The sequence below is a fragment of the Cyrtonyx montezumae genome, unplaced genomic scaffold (assembly GCF_038088225.1).
Source record: "Cyrtonyx montezumae isolate F1298 unplaced genomic scaffold, pur_monq_1.0 scaffold_10, whole genome shotgun sequence".
Lineage (NCBI taxonomy): Eukaryota > Metazoa > Chordata > Aves > Galliformes > Odontophoridae > Cyrtonyx > Cyrtonyx montezumae.
This window is the reverse complement of record NW_027071826.1, coordinates 15,717,918-15,734,444: the sequence shown is the minus strand read 5'-3', so window position 1 is coordinate 15,734,444 and position 16,527 is coordinate 15,717,918. Positions and strand designations below refer to the sequence as shown.

The 16,527-nt window shown below is 43.5% G+C and overlaps 1 long non-coding RNA gene across 1 annotated transcript; it reads right to left on the bottom strand.

The window, feature by feature from the left end:
• Positions 1-1,199: 1,199 nt before the first annotated feature.
• LOC136060885 (uncharacterized) lies at positions 1,200-7,897 on the bottom strand. Its single transcript, XR_010623399.1, has 3 exons — positions 7,624-7,897; positions 2,906-3,073; positions 1,200-2,126 (listed from the first exon to the last, which is right to left on the bottom strand). It is a non-coding gene; the product is annotated as an uncharacterized LOC136060885 (long non-coding RNA).
• Positions 7,898-16,527: the final 8,630 nt, after the last annotated feature.

Below are 16,527 nucleotides of genomic sequence, written 5' to 3'. Positions count from 1 at the left end.
TTTGTTTTTTGAGTTATAATAGGCCGAATCTCGAATGGGTCCATCATAGATGGAGTTTCGAGATCTGCCTTAGAGATCTTTTCCCCTGTCATATCAGAGTCTTCTTCCTCTGATTTTGGGGTGTCTTCTACCAATATATTCCTTATTTGTCTTGTGGGGACATTTAGGCCAGGCTTTTTGGTTGTTAACGTACCCAGCTGTTGTTCCAGTTTCTCAATACGGTCTCGTAATAACTGATTTTCAGTCTCCAAATTAACATTTGCAACATCTAACTTGAGTATGGCCATTACTAATGGCCAGGCTACTGCAGAGGCAGCTAACCGCCGCTCCTTGGTAACAAGTATGTCTTTATCTAATCCTACAAAGTAGTCAGTCAAATAAGATGGAGAAGGAGCGGCAGTCCCTGGAACCCGCATGGGTCCCCATTTCTCAATAACGGATGCCAATCCATAGTAGGGTGACCCCATGAATCCTGGAATTAGACCAGGGATTGTCTGTTCTAGGGGGGTAACGTTCTCCCCCTTGGCCCATTTAAACATATTCCAAATAAACGACATTATGGATTTAGTTAGAGCTGCCTGGCTCGCCAAATGTAGAGTAAATAACTCCTAATGACGATACTCCACCAGGGAATAGTATAGAAGATGGTATATTTTAAGTAGTTCTATACAAACAGTTATACAGGTAATACAAAAGAGAAGATGGCTCACCTTTAAGATGACAAGGCTTGCAGAGGACTCCACATGGGAGGGATCTCCAAGAAGAGATCCTTCCCTGGTGGTGGTCAGCCCTTAAATGGGGTTTGAGAGAGGAGGAACTAGGCTCCACCCCTTCCACCCACACAGGTATATCACCTTCACCTGTGCCCCCATGGCTGACTTGGTGCTCACCTCAGGTGACCAATCAGTGGTTCAGGCCGTGATTCAGCAGTTCCCATACAACCAACCCCAGCAGTGAAGTATGAGGGGATGAGGGTAACCCCCTTCTCTTTGATGTCATGAATAAAGGCCCCTCACATTCCCTGTGGACAGCCAGGCAGGCCCTTATTGTAACAGAAGGGTACTTAATTATGCACATCTATGTGTTCTGGTACAACTGTAATAACAGTGTAAGAGCCACTTGAGCAATAGACTTGTTTTTATGAACCAAAGGAATAAAACTCAAGTTCTCTGGTGGACAATGAAAGTAGATTTCTTCCTTATTTTATTTTTGTTAATATCACTCAAACTTTGAATTATCCAGCAAGCATTAGGGCTCATTAACTTTGTTTCGGCTTGTACTTTGTGTTAATGGGATGGTGTTTTGTAACAAATATGAATCACTTGAAGGCTAAGGCTTAAATGTTTAATAAAAGTCATTAGTAGAATTACGTGGCATGACTTTTAAGAAAGATGATGGTGTTGTTATGGTTACTTCTGGATCTCAGCTGTTAGTGGTCTTTCTGATTTCCCCTCTGCTTTTGCCAGGGCACAAGCACTCACCTTCCTGAGAGCGGGCTGAGGTGGCTTTGACAAGCTTGAGCCAGCCTACCCAGCACAGTTGCCATGCTCCCCACAAACGTGGGAACAGAGGCATTCAGCCCTCTTGCACAACCCAAACAGTGTTTATAAAACAGAAGAGTCATTTAACTGCTGAAATAAGGCATGGCGGTTAAAAAAATATTCCACATCCACTTTATCTTGCAGTCTTGCCAACATGTACTGAATTAGACATCTGCAGATCTGAGCACTTTCAGTCCCTTTTGGGTTCTTGCCCTCCAAAGCCTCTATTTAAATGGTTCCCTGTGAATTCCCCAGGGTCTTCTGTGCCTTCCTTCACAGGCACCCATGTTCTCCCAGGGAAACCTCTCCTGTGAGCCCAGCAGGGGCCCAGACAAAAATGTCACAGCAAAGGGCACTTGCTTCAGCTCCCCCATGCTTCCTCCAAACTGTGCGCCTGGATTCATCTGTTCTCTCCTGGGTACACTTCCTGACAAGCCAGCGATTGAAGTAGCTCAATGTATGCACACAGTAAACATGTCAACACATCACGTTCATAAATTATTACAGGCAATGCCAAACCTGCCACAAAAATTTTTCGACTTGAGGCTGGAGAAGAGGATCTTCAGTGGCAGAAATGCTGAAAGACTGAAAGAAAAAAAAATAAGGAGAATTTCTGTTAACCTCGTGGAACTGGAATCCAAGACAGCACATGCTTTACCGCCAGAGGGAAGATGACTGATGACTATTCAGCAGTGACCAAGGCAGATTTTAGAATAATGTAAAACTACAAGAAAACATTCTTAAAGCTGCTCTGGTACTGCCAAGCTTCATCCTGTGTACCTGTCTGAGGGGACTACTGGGAAGCAGGGAGCTCTGTGATGTTGCTGTAAAGGCACTTCTCTCTTTCCTGTACTTTGATTCAACATCCTGAAGCACACTCAGCAGTTACAGGCACTATTTTGGGTGCAGTCAGTAGGGATGCAGCTTTTTCAGCCAGTCTAGGTCCAACCTGAGGCCAAATAATGCTCGCTCCCCTCCATATCAGCACCCGTCCCCCACCCTGCTCTCCCACCCTTCCTGTCCCACATCCCCTGTCCTCTAGGTCTGTGGGTTCAGTATCCGTGCCTCCAAATCACCACTCATCACCACCAACAGCAGCAGAACCACTCACATCCATGGTCTCCCACACAGCTCTTCCACTTTGAAAATGGCTCTCAGGCTTTGTATCTTTACCACACCTGTCCAAAAAGGAAATCTCAAAGTTCTTAAACCAAATACTTGACACAAGCAATGGGCCTGCAGTACTGAGCAGTGGGTGAGCAGGAGCCTGCTGGACCTCTGCCAGACTGGGAAACCTAGCACAGATTTTCTCCTCACCCCATCCTCACTTCCCCACAGCCCGTGCTTTGCTTTGTCAACCTCACCTGGGCTGATGCTAGTAACATGGGCTTTCTGGTTCACCTCCACTTATTTGTATTTTTGGATTAAAATAGCATGAGCTTCACCAAAATGATCTTTTATTCTGAAAGTTGAGAGCTTTCTGTTTCCAATAAGCACAGCCACTTTATTATTTTACAGTTACTTCATTATCCCTGAGAAAACAAAAATTCCAGATTTTATTGAGATGAATCGAAGCAGGTGATCAAACTATCTTGTAAAGTAGCTTTATGCACGTCTTGTTAAATAGTGTAAGTCATAATAACACAATTAATTAGGAAACTGAACTTTTTCTGCCAGTTTTTTGCTTTTCTTTGCTTAAATATTTATGCTGGGAGAGTAGCCCATCTGGTTTAGATTGTAGGATGAAAATCACAAGACTTACCCACCATCCCCTGACTTGTAATTCTGGAAAAGACTGGAAGTAGTTTGGCAACAAAATGTGTTTTCCTGCCTCCTGGAGAAATAAATCTCCAGTTCCAGAGCAGATTGCAGCCAACAACTGGGTAATTTCAAGACCTAGACCTAAGCTATTTGGGGAGCCAAATCCAGGTTCAGATCTCTGGTAACACAGTGGTTGAGTTCACGGTCAGGTTCAGGCTACCATAAATCAAGTAGGGGTTAGCTGTGCTATCTGCATTTGGGCTGAAGCTTGGCTGTGTTCGAACATCAGAGACTGGTCTGGCTGTCCAGGCCTTTCCCACTAGAGTCAGTGCTCACAGCCCGGTTCTTTCAGTGGGTCTGTGAATATGAACACAAATAATTGCCATGGCCGCAGCTTTTTTCAGAATTACAGCTTTTAGTGAGGTATTAGAGATATATTGTTTTTAAGGCAATGGTGCAAGTGACACACTGCACATTCCCAGTGTGGGATTCCTGGGATGTGATGTACTTCCTGCATTAAGAAATGGCACATCCAGGACAGGATCAGGACAGCACAGATCTTTCTCTCGTGGAACAGCTTGGAATGTGGCAAGGAAGGCCATTTTTTCCTCTTTATTTTCAGAGAATACATATCTGGACTGATGCTTCCAGGAGCACACACTACCACTCCATGTCACAGATGTGTCCCTGTGTTGAGTGGGGAACATGCTGGGAATATCAACATTTGTTATCATTTCCCTCTGCAGAGTACAACTCTCAAGAGCAAGTGGGACCATTGTTTAGACTAGGCCAGATAACACCCTGATGAAATATTTGAAATAACAGGAATTCTTTACCACATTGCTCTTTCCTGCAGAGGAAAATACAAACACTGGAGGAGATGGAAGGCCGCAGCCCATGGGCTTCAGCCAGCAGGTGCTAGGACTTATTATTTGCCCATGAGATTTTGTCTGTTTAACATATCTTGTTCCTCCTGAAATTGAACCAGCAGCAAGGTTACAAGACTCAGATGTGTGAGACTGAGGCAAAAAACTTCAGAAGAGTTTCTGAGTAGCAGGTCTGTACCACTTCAGCACTGCACTGGCAGAGGGAGGGAAACAATGCTCCCAGCCTGCTCCAGCACTGCTGGGAGGAGCTAGTGGGATCCTGGGCCACCCAGCTCAGCTGCAGCAATAACTTGGCCATATGGGTCCTACCTAGTGTTCCCCAATGGGGCCAGGACTCCACAGACAGATGCCTCTGTTTAGGAAGTAGCCATAGTGCCACTTGCTTCCACTAGAATTAGCTAATTAAAATACCCAGATACAGTTCCCCCCCCTTCCCCACTGACCCCAGAAATAAACACAGCAGCCCTGGGAAGGCAGGCCTGGCAGTGGGAACAGCATCCATCAGTTGTTGGAAAAGTCCTTCACTGCTTCCACAGCCTTGTCTGGAGGTACTGGAGACAACATACGATGGCTCACTGCAGGACAAACACCAAAAAGAACAGCCGCTTATAGACAGTACACTGAAAGCTGCTTTCTATGGTGATTATTGAGCAAAAGAAAAAAAAAAATCAGGAGTGAGATTTTTCCTCAGAGAGAGCAGTGTTTTGTTTTGAAAACAGGCCCACTGGCTTTAGCCTAAACAAGGTGGGAGCAAGGTCTAGTGCCACTGCCAGAGGGATTTACAGATGGCTGAGGCACTACAGCAGAGGGAAGCAATGTGCCCTGACCTCTGGCTGTCAGCACAGGGTATTCCACCCCCAGAGGCTTGCGCTGGGCCTTTGGCATTAGAGCAGGCCCCGTCCCATCCCATCCCTGATGAACAAATTGACCCCTGCCCAGGGTGCACAGCCTAAGGCCTCACCTTGGCATCAAGGCAGCTCTGTGTCACCTGGCTTCTGCATCTGTCCCCAGGCCCACAAGGCAACACTACAGCAGAGAGATGGGTGGCACAGCCTTGTGAGCAGAAAATGGTTGGGAACAAGGTGCTACATCAATCCTACCTCCTGCCTGGGTAATGAAACGGAGAGGACATGGGGCCTTCAAAAGCATCTCCTGAATAGTACAACCTGCCACTTCCCAGAGACACTAAAAGCAACACAGAAGAAAAAATATGCTCTCCTGGGAGGTTAAATCAGCATCTATTGCTAAAAAAGATAAAGGGAGACAACTTTTCTCAGGAAGCAGCAAGAGCAAGGCCCTCAGAGGGAGCAAGCAATCAGAAAGGCTTTCTTGCCTTTGTTTTTTCAAGTCAGGAATGAACCAGATGCATATGAAATATTAAATAAATAAATAAATAACCACTTGTGTTACTTAACATGCTGCATTACTGAATGATGAAAAAAGAGCATTGTAACCAATTACATGGTTTCATGAGAAAGGGGGCTGTCTCTCCTCACCCTCTTCCCTGAAGAAGAGATCACTGCTCAGTTCTGTTCACTCCCTGAACTGAGCACTGGACTTGCTCCCCACACAGCAGCATTAGCAGCTTCCGCTCCTTCCCTTATTCCCTATGAAGCTAACTCCTGGAAGCCAAAGGCAGAGCCTTGCTGGCAGCCACACCTCACAATGTATGGCTGGAGCCACTTGAGATGGCAAACAAAGATGCAACTGGATTGCTTCAAAATGAAATCATAACAAAAATTAATGTATCCCTTCCCTGAAGAACCTTAAAATGATAGATTGTGTAAACAGTGAATCTAGCCTTGCTTCTGCCTATATTTTGGCCTGAGAGGCTTTACAAAAACAAAGAACAACATGAGGGTTGGAGGTAGTGAGGCCGGTTCCACCCCCGAAAACCCCATGCCAGTGCTGTTTGCTCTGGCAGCGAGGCAAGGCCAATCTTCTCCAGATGTGTTAAGCACAGAGCACTCCCCATGCACTGTCCTCCTCATGAGGAACGGGCCCAGCACTAGTGGGATCCACACATGCTGCAGATATGCAGATATTTAAGAAGCAACAACCTTGAACCTCCCAACGTCCAACCAGAGACTGCATACTTCAGAAACAAAACAAAATACTTTGAATTTCCAGTACTGCTCACTGCAATAACACTCCATATCGAAGTGTCTGTGTTATTTTCTGGAATACAGGGTGGCTACAAATTTGCAAATGAATGTGTGAGAAACTCTACATTTGTAAAGATATAAGCGATCACAGGACCGTGATGGCATCGCTTTGACCAGTTATCTGCTGTCACTCATCTGCCAGCAATAATAAACGGTGGGTCTAATTCAACAACTTTCACATCTAGCTTTTATCTATATAAAAGTCTCAAAGTAATCTTCCATTGCTCTGCAATGAAACTGGCTGTATTTTTTGATGAACTGTGCTTTAAAAATGTGTCTGTACTTGTTATCACCATGCCTCGGTTATGAAAGCCTAATGCCAAAAAAATGAACTTGCTTACTACATTATCAGGACATGCTTGGGTTTTTTCTGCTCTCGCCATCTGCTTGCTTTCATATGCTTTCCATTACTGAGACAGCGTATTACACTGCTAGCAGAATTAGTAAGAATAATTTAGCTCCCAAAACAAACATGATAGTAAATACAGTGGGCAACACTCTGCTCTCTCCTTAAGCTGCACAGTGCACTGAAGGCTGTTCTGTGCCATCTGAATGGATCAAATTTCCTTAACCTTAAAGGTCTAGTTATTATTCCTAACATCTAATTTAATGGAATGAGGGTTTTTCTCCATTACAAGAGCATGCTACGCTGTTGAGCTACTTACTGAACTAGGCGCAAACTATTTATGGCTTATCTGCTATACCATGCGTGCAAATTGCATGGAAGGGTCTCCCTAGGCTGGAGTGTCCGCTGGGCAAGGACAGGCACCAGCAGCAGCTTTCTGAGAGGCCACAGCATGCTGAGGGACTGCACTCTGCAGGCAGAGGGAAGGAGGCAGCCCAGAGACTGGAGTCACAGCTGCCCTCCCTTCTTTCAAAGAGGGCTCAGACCCAGCAGGCTCTGCTGGTTGGCTCCCACTTCCAGCACCTTAGTGGGGAGCTCAGGGCTTTGGGGTCATACTTTAAGACAGCAAAGTCAGAAAGACAAAAACAAAACAAAACAAAAAGATTTGCTGGGGCTAACAGTCTCCATTGGGGGTTTTATTCTTATCACAGATTTTCATGAGAAAGTATTTAGAGATGAGGCCTCTTGAAAGTATAGCCTAATAACGTGCTGGTTTTTGATTACAAAATATAAACCGATGCAACATGAAAAATACAAAAATGTTAGCAACCAGCAATGACCTGGCCATTCCTGTTTTTCTTAGAAAAGAAGGAAGATTTTTCAGCTGTATATTCTCTCACTCTGCTGGGAAGTCACACACTTACCTCCTCTGAAAGCTCTTCAGCATCAAGACGTTGCTACACCCCTTTGTCTCAATCACTTCTGCTAGTATCTCCACAAGATGATTAGTCTGAATAAGAAGAAAGCAGCGAAGTGAAGAGGTTAACTCTCACATGGGAAGAGCAATGCAGGGGAAGGGCTTGGAGGTGAATCTGAACATCTTCTCTTTATTGCATAATTACAGAGAACAGAGAAGCACCACTTGTCACTGCCTTATACACGCTCCTTTCTGCCACACTGACGAAAGCTTGTTTTCAGGTTATGTCATAAAAGAAAATGAATGGAAGCAGGTTTATCTCTGAAATGAATTGAGCACATGGCTACTGATTCTCTTCACCCATACAGCACTATTCTGGATGGTCTGAATTAAATCACTGCGTAACAAAATAAACTATAGTATATAAACATTAATTAATATTCATAGTAAGTGAACTTCCTCCCAGATTTACTTCTGGTGAATATCTCTTGGCTCCAGTTCTTGAAAACCAGAACTGAAAGAGCAGAGCTAAAGCTGTTATAAATTATCATTTGTGATGGCAGTGTCATAGACTAGAAGTCTATCAATGTGAATCACCATAAATCAGGAAGGAAATTACACAAAATGTGCCGCTGCAATAAACAACAGGCTTCTTCTACAACTGAAAAGGCTGATTGGCATCAAGTTCTTGATTCAAGAAAACATTACTTTATAATATAGAAGCTACTTTTCTACAGTATAGCCCTGTACCCTTCTGAATTGGGATGTTAGAAATGTTCCTTCCATGAGCTGGTCAACCCACTCCACCCTCAGCTGGAAGAGCTGCAGGCAAATGGAGCTGAATAGAAAACTAAAGATATTGATATATTGTTATTGTTTTTAGCAGGCTCACCTTGATTTCCTAACACAAGGAAAACAATTTATCTTGGATTTATATGGCTAATATCTCTGGGAAACTTGGCTATCTAACGTAGCATCTAGTTTACTTGCAGAAGCTGTAATAGACCCTTCTCTATGGCATGGTAAATCACACAGATTGCAGAAATAGGTAGATTTGAAAATGAGCACTGGTGAGGATCTACCTCCCAACAGTCTCCCATTGGAAATCAAATGACCATTTCAACTGCCAACATGGTATAAATCTTTTCTTATTGGGTTGCTTTGTTGAGTTTAGTTGCAAATGAATTTGATTATTACAAAAGGGAAGATAATAAACAGGAAACATTTGAGCTTTGCAAGTTGCAAATACTTCTCTGTTGACTTTAAATGTGTCTAAACGTATACAAATCAAATCAAGTTAGTGGCATCAGTGCCTTCATTATTCAATCCAATTCATCTCATCTTGTGAACAGCAAATTAGTTCTTCACATATTTGTCATGATTAGGCTAGGTTTATGAGTGATTCATAGCACATGGATAGTGGAATACACAATATAAAGGGTGGGGAAAACCTGAGGAGGAGGTTGCTGTCTCTGGTAAGTCTCAGGTGGGGAAGATATGTGGTGAACGTGCAGAGAGCACTGGCTTCTTCCAGAGCGGAGGTGAACATTAGCACGGTATTTGTAGAGCTCATATATTCTCAGTAAAGACCCTGAAATACCTGTTCCTGAGACAAGACAAACAGGTTTCCAGGGGAAGGTTTTACAGCTTTTTTTTTTTTTTTTTTTTTTGCATGTTTGGAAAGCAAGCCTTTAAAAAAAATTACAAGAAATACTATTGTTGGAATCTCACAGTAAAATTCATCATGAGAAACTCCATGAAAGTGCATGCCTCTATTCTCTGCCAACCTAAGACAGCAGATAAGGTTAAGAGAAGCTGGAAAAAGGGCTACTCAGTCTGCACTAGGGCAGAATATTGAAAGGCATAAGAGAAAACACTGTCCTAAAAGCTGCTCTATTTACCTGTGCCCTGCAAATCCTTGGAAGGTACATGCTGTTCAGGAAAGACAAAAATAAAGATTATCTTGGCAGATGGATGTTGTAGCACCACAATGCAATAGGTTATAAAGCGAAGACAAAGCAGGCAGGCTGAAGGCAATCTGTTTAAGCCAAAATAATTCCAAGGAAGGACAGTAAAAGTTGGTTCTACTGAACATTTGAGCGACTGAAGAACAGCATTAAGAAAGGCTTTAGTTCCATAATGCATTCACAGCAATACCACGTCCAGTGCCTACACTGCAGAACAAACACAGCCAGCAACGTCTAGGTGCTCAATGAGAAGAGTCAGATCTCTTCACCAAGGAGTCAATACAGAGAGCTGCATTTAAGACCTGGTTCTGGTGAGCAGAGAATACATCATGCAGAAGCTAATCATAGACAAGAATTGTGCAATGAGTAGGCATGGCACAGTTAAAATTAAATCAAAGAATCAACAAAAATAGATGTGCTACTATTTATTGAACTACCAGGAAACAACTAGTGAAAATAAGTTGACCAAATAACTCAAGGACTTCAATTTAAAAAGGACTTGACATTCAGATCAAAGAAACCTTCACATAAGTTAGGAGGGCAGAAAAACAGCACTTCTAGAGAAATGCTTCAGATCTAACAGGATGAATAATCACTTCAAAATGGCTATTACTCACAGAGAGATCAGACATACCAGATTGCCAGTGCAGTCCTGAAATACATCGTCCTATTTATCTCCTGGAAAAAATCTAAGGCACTGCCAAGCTCTGGTTTCCCCTGTGCCCCTCCAAGTGACCCCATTCCCAGTGCCACCACTACCAAAGGATGGGGTCAGTGCATGGGACATGTCTCTTGCCACCAGTCCTCGTATCTCTTTTAGTACAAAACCAAGTCAATCACTTTAAGTCCAAGCAATCTGAGCATTTGCATAGCATGGAAAGGGAGAAACATCAGATAGAAAAACTGACTTGGAGGTCAGAGTGCAGAAGTATAGTGGAAAACACTTAAAATGAAGCACTGTAAAGGAAAATTAAAATAACAAATGGCTCCTCATTTATAAAAATAAAAGGAGATTGAGGGGAAAACATGGAACTGATGGGAGCAATGTAAAGATCAGAGATAATCAAATACAGCTCCAAATTTAAATGGATGTTTTACTTCTCTTTTCTGTAATGAGAGCGATACTGGATGTAACGGAGGAAAGACTACATTTAAAGGATGGCTAATGGGAGAGAAAGTGGAAGTGCTAGCCATTTAGATGGGGATGGAAGGACCAGGAGTGGGGAAAAAGCTCCCTCCTGCTTCTGAGCAACCAAGACAGTGAATACCACCATAAAGGGGTACAGGCTCCCTGGAGGACAACACAGGTAGCACCTACACTGGGCAAATGAAAATTATCTGGGCAGCTGTATGTCCTTTTGCTAGGATAGTTTTTAAATATACATGGGGGAAAAAATGTAGTCTGAGGTTACAAAAAAAAAATCTGCTATTTATCCCCAAAGGAAAAAACATATATATAGTTATTTGGACTTCGGCAAAACGTTGACAATAGCGTCATGCAGGAATCTACCATTTATACCAGGCTGTGCAATTCACAACTGTGCAGTAAGCAGTGATCTGGCCAGTGCAACAGGACAGTAGGCTTTGATAAAAAAAGGAAGGACTGCACCAGTAGAGCTTTCTACACAAGGGGGGACAAAAAAGAACTGTTCATAGACTGCTCTTGTACTTCTAATGAAGCTGTTGTATTTGCAAAAAGGAAGTTACACTAATATGAACATAAATATATATTTTAAAGTAAGAAAGTTTTCTGGTGTCACAAATTTAGGAAGTATCACCAGTGTAGCAGAGGGTAAGAATATCATGCAGGATATATTTGAAGAACTGAAGTAAGCTGTATTTTCATGTAAAAGTAAAGGCTGGTAACAGAACAGTTGCAGGAAGAGGAAAAGTTGAAAACTAATGAAGATAAAATCACAGGGTACCTCAGGGCAGGGTGGTTCCTTCCAGAATACGATCCTATGTACTCCTGGACTCATGAGCTCAGAAATGTTATTTCCCATCACTGAAAAAGCAGTTGTGCCATTTCAGCTACCTAAGGGCACCTTCTTCAAGTTTCCAGACCATTCTGCTAGCAATTGGTACACAAAGAGAAGCTCTTACTGTGCACATTCCATGTCTGTGCAGTTCCCAGTTCCAATAAGGTCCTAGTGTCTGAACAAGGCATTTCATCTCTCTGGAGTGAGGGTTACGCCCTCAGCTACTCCAAACTGACAAAGCTCTGCTGAAGCAAGCAGAGCAAAGCTGAAGCAAAGCTACAGTAGGTTGTTAGAGATCTAGCCAAGAATATCTAAAGGAGAGAAAATACATGGGAAAAGAAAAAAAAAAATCACAGCTACTAAGCATGGCTTTGTGCTGCAGCCAGTACTGGTGCCCCAAAGGCTCTGGTTCACAGAGGGGTCCTGGCACAAGGAAGAGGGTAGCACTTGCCAAAGGAAACAGTCTTTGCAGTATTAGCTTCCTTCCTGCTTTACAGTGCTCCAAAGGTCAACCCTCTGAATTCCCACACCTGCCCGGAGAAACAGCTGAGCTTGAAGCATAGGTGAGTCCCTCTGGCATTGCAAAGCACATCTGAACACAGGGAAGCTGAAGGCCAGTTATGCAGGTGGAACAATCCCAGCTTGTTTTCTGCTACTTCAGCGGGACCTGAAGTGCTTACATTTTAAAGAGAGTCTATAAATCTAGCTGTACACACATACACATGTATTCATTTAATTTCACTGTTATGAGCAGCTATATAAAAACCCACAAGAACTATTTGCCAGACTTCCCCCTCCTTTGCTAGATTATAACAGCTGGTATATGGATTTACATTTTGAGCCTAATACAGTAATTGCAACTTTAATAGTGTATTATCCTTTTTCTCCTGATGGGACCTGGCTAAGAGTGTCACCCTTAAATTAACTGTACAGATACACAGAGATGGATGCTTAATCTAATGGCCACATCATCTCTGGTCTTTAACAAAAGCTCAGCATAGAAAGGATAGTGCAGCTCTAATGAAGTGATAGTAAAATGTCTTTGTTCCTCTCAATTATTGCAATTTATGACATTTTACCTCCACATTCTTAACAGGAGGTGCCTGGCTTGCAGGAAAAGGGCTCACCTCGCTGCCTAGGGGGGGCAGCCCCAGAGCATCCCCGACAAGGGGGTGGAGGTGAAGAGGAAGCCAGTTTCCTGGGCTAGGAAGTGGTGAAACAGCTTGAGAAGATATTAATTGATAAAACAGTCTGGTATTTTTCTCTCTACTGTTCTTTTCTTTAGTAACAGCTTTCATTGTTACCAACCAACATTTTTGTCCCTTGCCTTGCCTGTAAAAAATAACCATATACTTTTCTAATCCAGTCTTGTCTCGTTAAAGAACGGACAGCATGTACTCCAGTAGCGATAATGTCCTCCTAACCAGGAGGAGAGGTGTACTTGGGGTGTACTAGGCTGTTCCTTCCATCCTCAGCTGGGTTAGGGGAGTCTGGGGATGCATCTCTCAAGCTGCAAGGTCCTGGCTGCATGCCATCAACTATGCAGGCATTTGTGACACTAAGATTAATCTGTCTGACGTGAATAGAAACACCTGTGCCACAGCACCAAGAGAAAGAAGAGAGCAAGGTTTAAAAGAATATCCTGTTGATTATCAAGGATGCAGATCACAGATAAGCACTGAGAAGCAGAGCATCTTCACGTGAAGACTGGCTGGTACACTCCATCAAGGCTCCACCAGAGATAATTCTCCCACAGATGTCCTGTGCTTTCATAACATGAAGGTGGGAGCAAGGATATACTACAACTCTTTTGCCATCATTTTCCTTATTTCCTACACAAAGAAAGTGGATAACCGCTTCAAAATGGGAAAACAAAGAGGAGCTATCTTGCTTTACATCACTGTAGCAAGGACTGAGCAAGATTTGAGGCCAAATAAAATAGCCATGGCAATAACTCAACCCCTAGAGGTTGTACAAGGACTGAACAAAGGGAGCTTGTCACTGTCAAACAAGAAACACGATGAGGGCTCTGTTGTCAGCATCCCTCATCCCTGCCTCCCCAGAAGCAGACAGCAGAAAGATCCTAGGCAGGTATGGGCACACAGGAAATCTGTTGCACACATACATGAGCAATTTAAGAGCTTGAGTAGCAGCAACTGGCAAAACAGTTTAAACAAAATCACCTTCCCTTCTGTAAGGTTTTACACTACTAATAATATATTCATTTCCTGCAACACAAAAACAATTGTAAAAAGAGGTGTTTATCAGAGTCTCTTTAGAAAGCACTGGGAAAATGGGATAAAGACCTCACATTTTGAGGTTATCCCCATCTCTTGTCAAGATCCCCTCTACTTATCCCAAAATACTAAGTTTTCTGGTCATTACTTATCACTTTGCTTTTAATTAAACAGTCTGTGTCTCCTGGTTACAGCGAAGATAGAGTTAATTAGCTACTAGGAAGAAAATTAACTCTATTCCAGCTCAAACCAGGACACTGCCCTATCTTTTACAGTGATCTCTCCTTCATTTTTCCTTCTCCCAACATGTTCTGTGTCAAAACATACCTTTGCTTCCACTTGGAAATAAAGATTGGCCAGATTCAAGCCACTCACCAGTGTAACTCCCTTTAGCAAGGTTCAGAATCTTGGTTACAGCTTCTGCAAACCTGAATCTCACTGTTCAGTTGTCTTTCTGCAAAAGACCACTGATTTGTCTTTCAACTGGACTTAAAATATTTTACTTTCTGAAGGAGCAAAAGATAAGATCTGATAATTCAATCTCCTACTGGCCTGTATGCGACCTTCAGTCTTTCTGCCAAATATTCGGAACTCCCCTTTTTCTACAGTTTATCATGACTCACCCATGACAATACATCTGCTTCACTTGGTGGAGTCCTGAGCTTTGGAATGAGCTTCATAGTGCAGCTGTGGTACCATAACTGTCGCTGCTGTTTTTTGACAGTACTCAATCAGGAAGGTAGAAGAGATCTCTTAAAGTGAAGCCTCCTTTACTACTACACTTGATGTAAAGGAAGAGGTACGAACTCAAACTAGGATGAAAAATGTTTTCTGAATTTCTTTTTCAGGCTGGAAAGTGCTGTCCCCCTCCCAGCCCCCCTTGACATGTGGATCCATGCCTCTCCCAGGCCCCCAGTAAGCACTGACACACCCAGAAAACAATTCTCTCACAGGGTAAAACATATGAGGTAATCCTGCCTGCTGCTTCAGCTCAGTGAGGCAGTATCTCCAGTACATCCCAAGGTGGACATGGAGCAACCAGGGACACAGCAGATGGGAGGAACAAGTGAGATCAGCCAGCCAGATACTACAGCTGAATGAATTGGGGATGCTTAAACTGAAAGGAAGTCTGAGTGGGGACACAACAGCATCCTTCCAGTGGATCCAGTCTGTTGCAAAGAGAAAGGAAATGAAGTAATTTTAATGCCTGTGATGGATTGGACAAGAAGTAATTGTGGAGAAATAACGGACAAGGATGTAATTGCAACAGTGACAATTTGAGAGATTTAGGTTAGATATTAGGGAAACCATTAATAGGATAGAGATGCACTTGCTAAAACAAGCAGCCCTTAGGACACATAGCTGGGCTTTCAGTGGCACAGAAAAATTATGCCTTGCAGCCACATCGAGATCTGTTTCAAAAACTATATCTGCTATAGCCATTTCCATGCAGGTCTCCATTCTCCCAGTGCTTTGTCTCAGTCCTGGTAACAAGCCCAGGAAGCACTGTGCCCTATTTTGATCATCATTCACAGAGAAAACAGTTCTCCATATGTAACTCACCATCTAGAAGCGGGCAGCATAGAATTTGATGGAAGGATTTAACAAAATATGTGTCAGACCTCTGGGAACACCATGCAGAGGCCTGTGATGTCCAAGCATCAACCAGCTCATATCAGCACGGGTACTGTTACATATGCTCTTCCTGAGCCATAATATTAGATGAACCATTGCATTCTGCTTCATTTTGAGCAAGTGGTGAGAACTACAGACCAGAGAGTTCAAAGGGAGCACTGCCATGAGCCCAAACAGCATGAGACTCCAAAGAAAAGTGCAGCCATAATATCCTGGGAGGTTCCTGTACGTTATCTCACTTCAGCCATGCACAGATGGCCCTTATCTATGCTAAAGAGGAGCATATTTTCTTTCTATCAGAGAAGCAAGATGCTCCAAGGCTGCTGCTTCACCCCTGCACTAACAGGGCTCTGGAAGACACAGCAAGAGAGTGCTGTAGCTTCTGTGGTGCTATTGCAGCGTGCACCACTCCTACAGAGCTACTTCTGCTTTCTTCTGAGATGCACAGGCAAAGCAACCATGCTATAGCCTGTCTCCAGCAGGAGCTGACACTGGGTTTCTGGGCATGCACTGCACAGCCCGACCAGAGGCTCAGCAATGACCCAGTTCCCTGGGTGCAGCTCAGGAGCCACTGGGTAGCAGACAGTAGCTGGCAGCACTGCACTAGGCTAGGTGGACACAGCCCCACTGGGAGACCCCCCCAGGTCCTCCTGTTCTGCAGAAAGCCTCACCAAATTGTCAATTGCTAGGGGACAAAAGGAGAGTGCTTTTTAGTTGGAACATTTTAATCTCTGCCCCAACTGATACCAGCAGTAGCCACAGCACGAGGCACAATGACAACTGAAATGGTTCACTGGCCCAAGCTTATAACAATACCTCTGTAACTCCCTCAGGCTTTGTGAGGATTAATTAGCTAATATCCACAATGCTTAGAAGATAAAAACCACTCTGTGAGTGTTAAAGGACTGTCATCCTGATGTGTCATCAGGATATCAGGAGTTACTTCTGGCTCTGTGAGGAGCAGTTGCTCCAGGTGATCTGACACAGCAGGCTGGTTTTTCACCACTTGTGAAAAACTTGAGACCTGACTGGGGAATTCTTTCACTGAAAGATGCAAGAGTCTTCTTTTAACTTCCTCTCACCTACAAGGGCT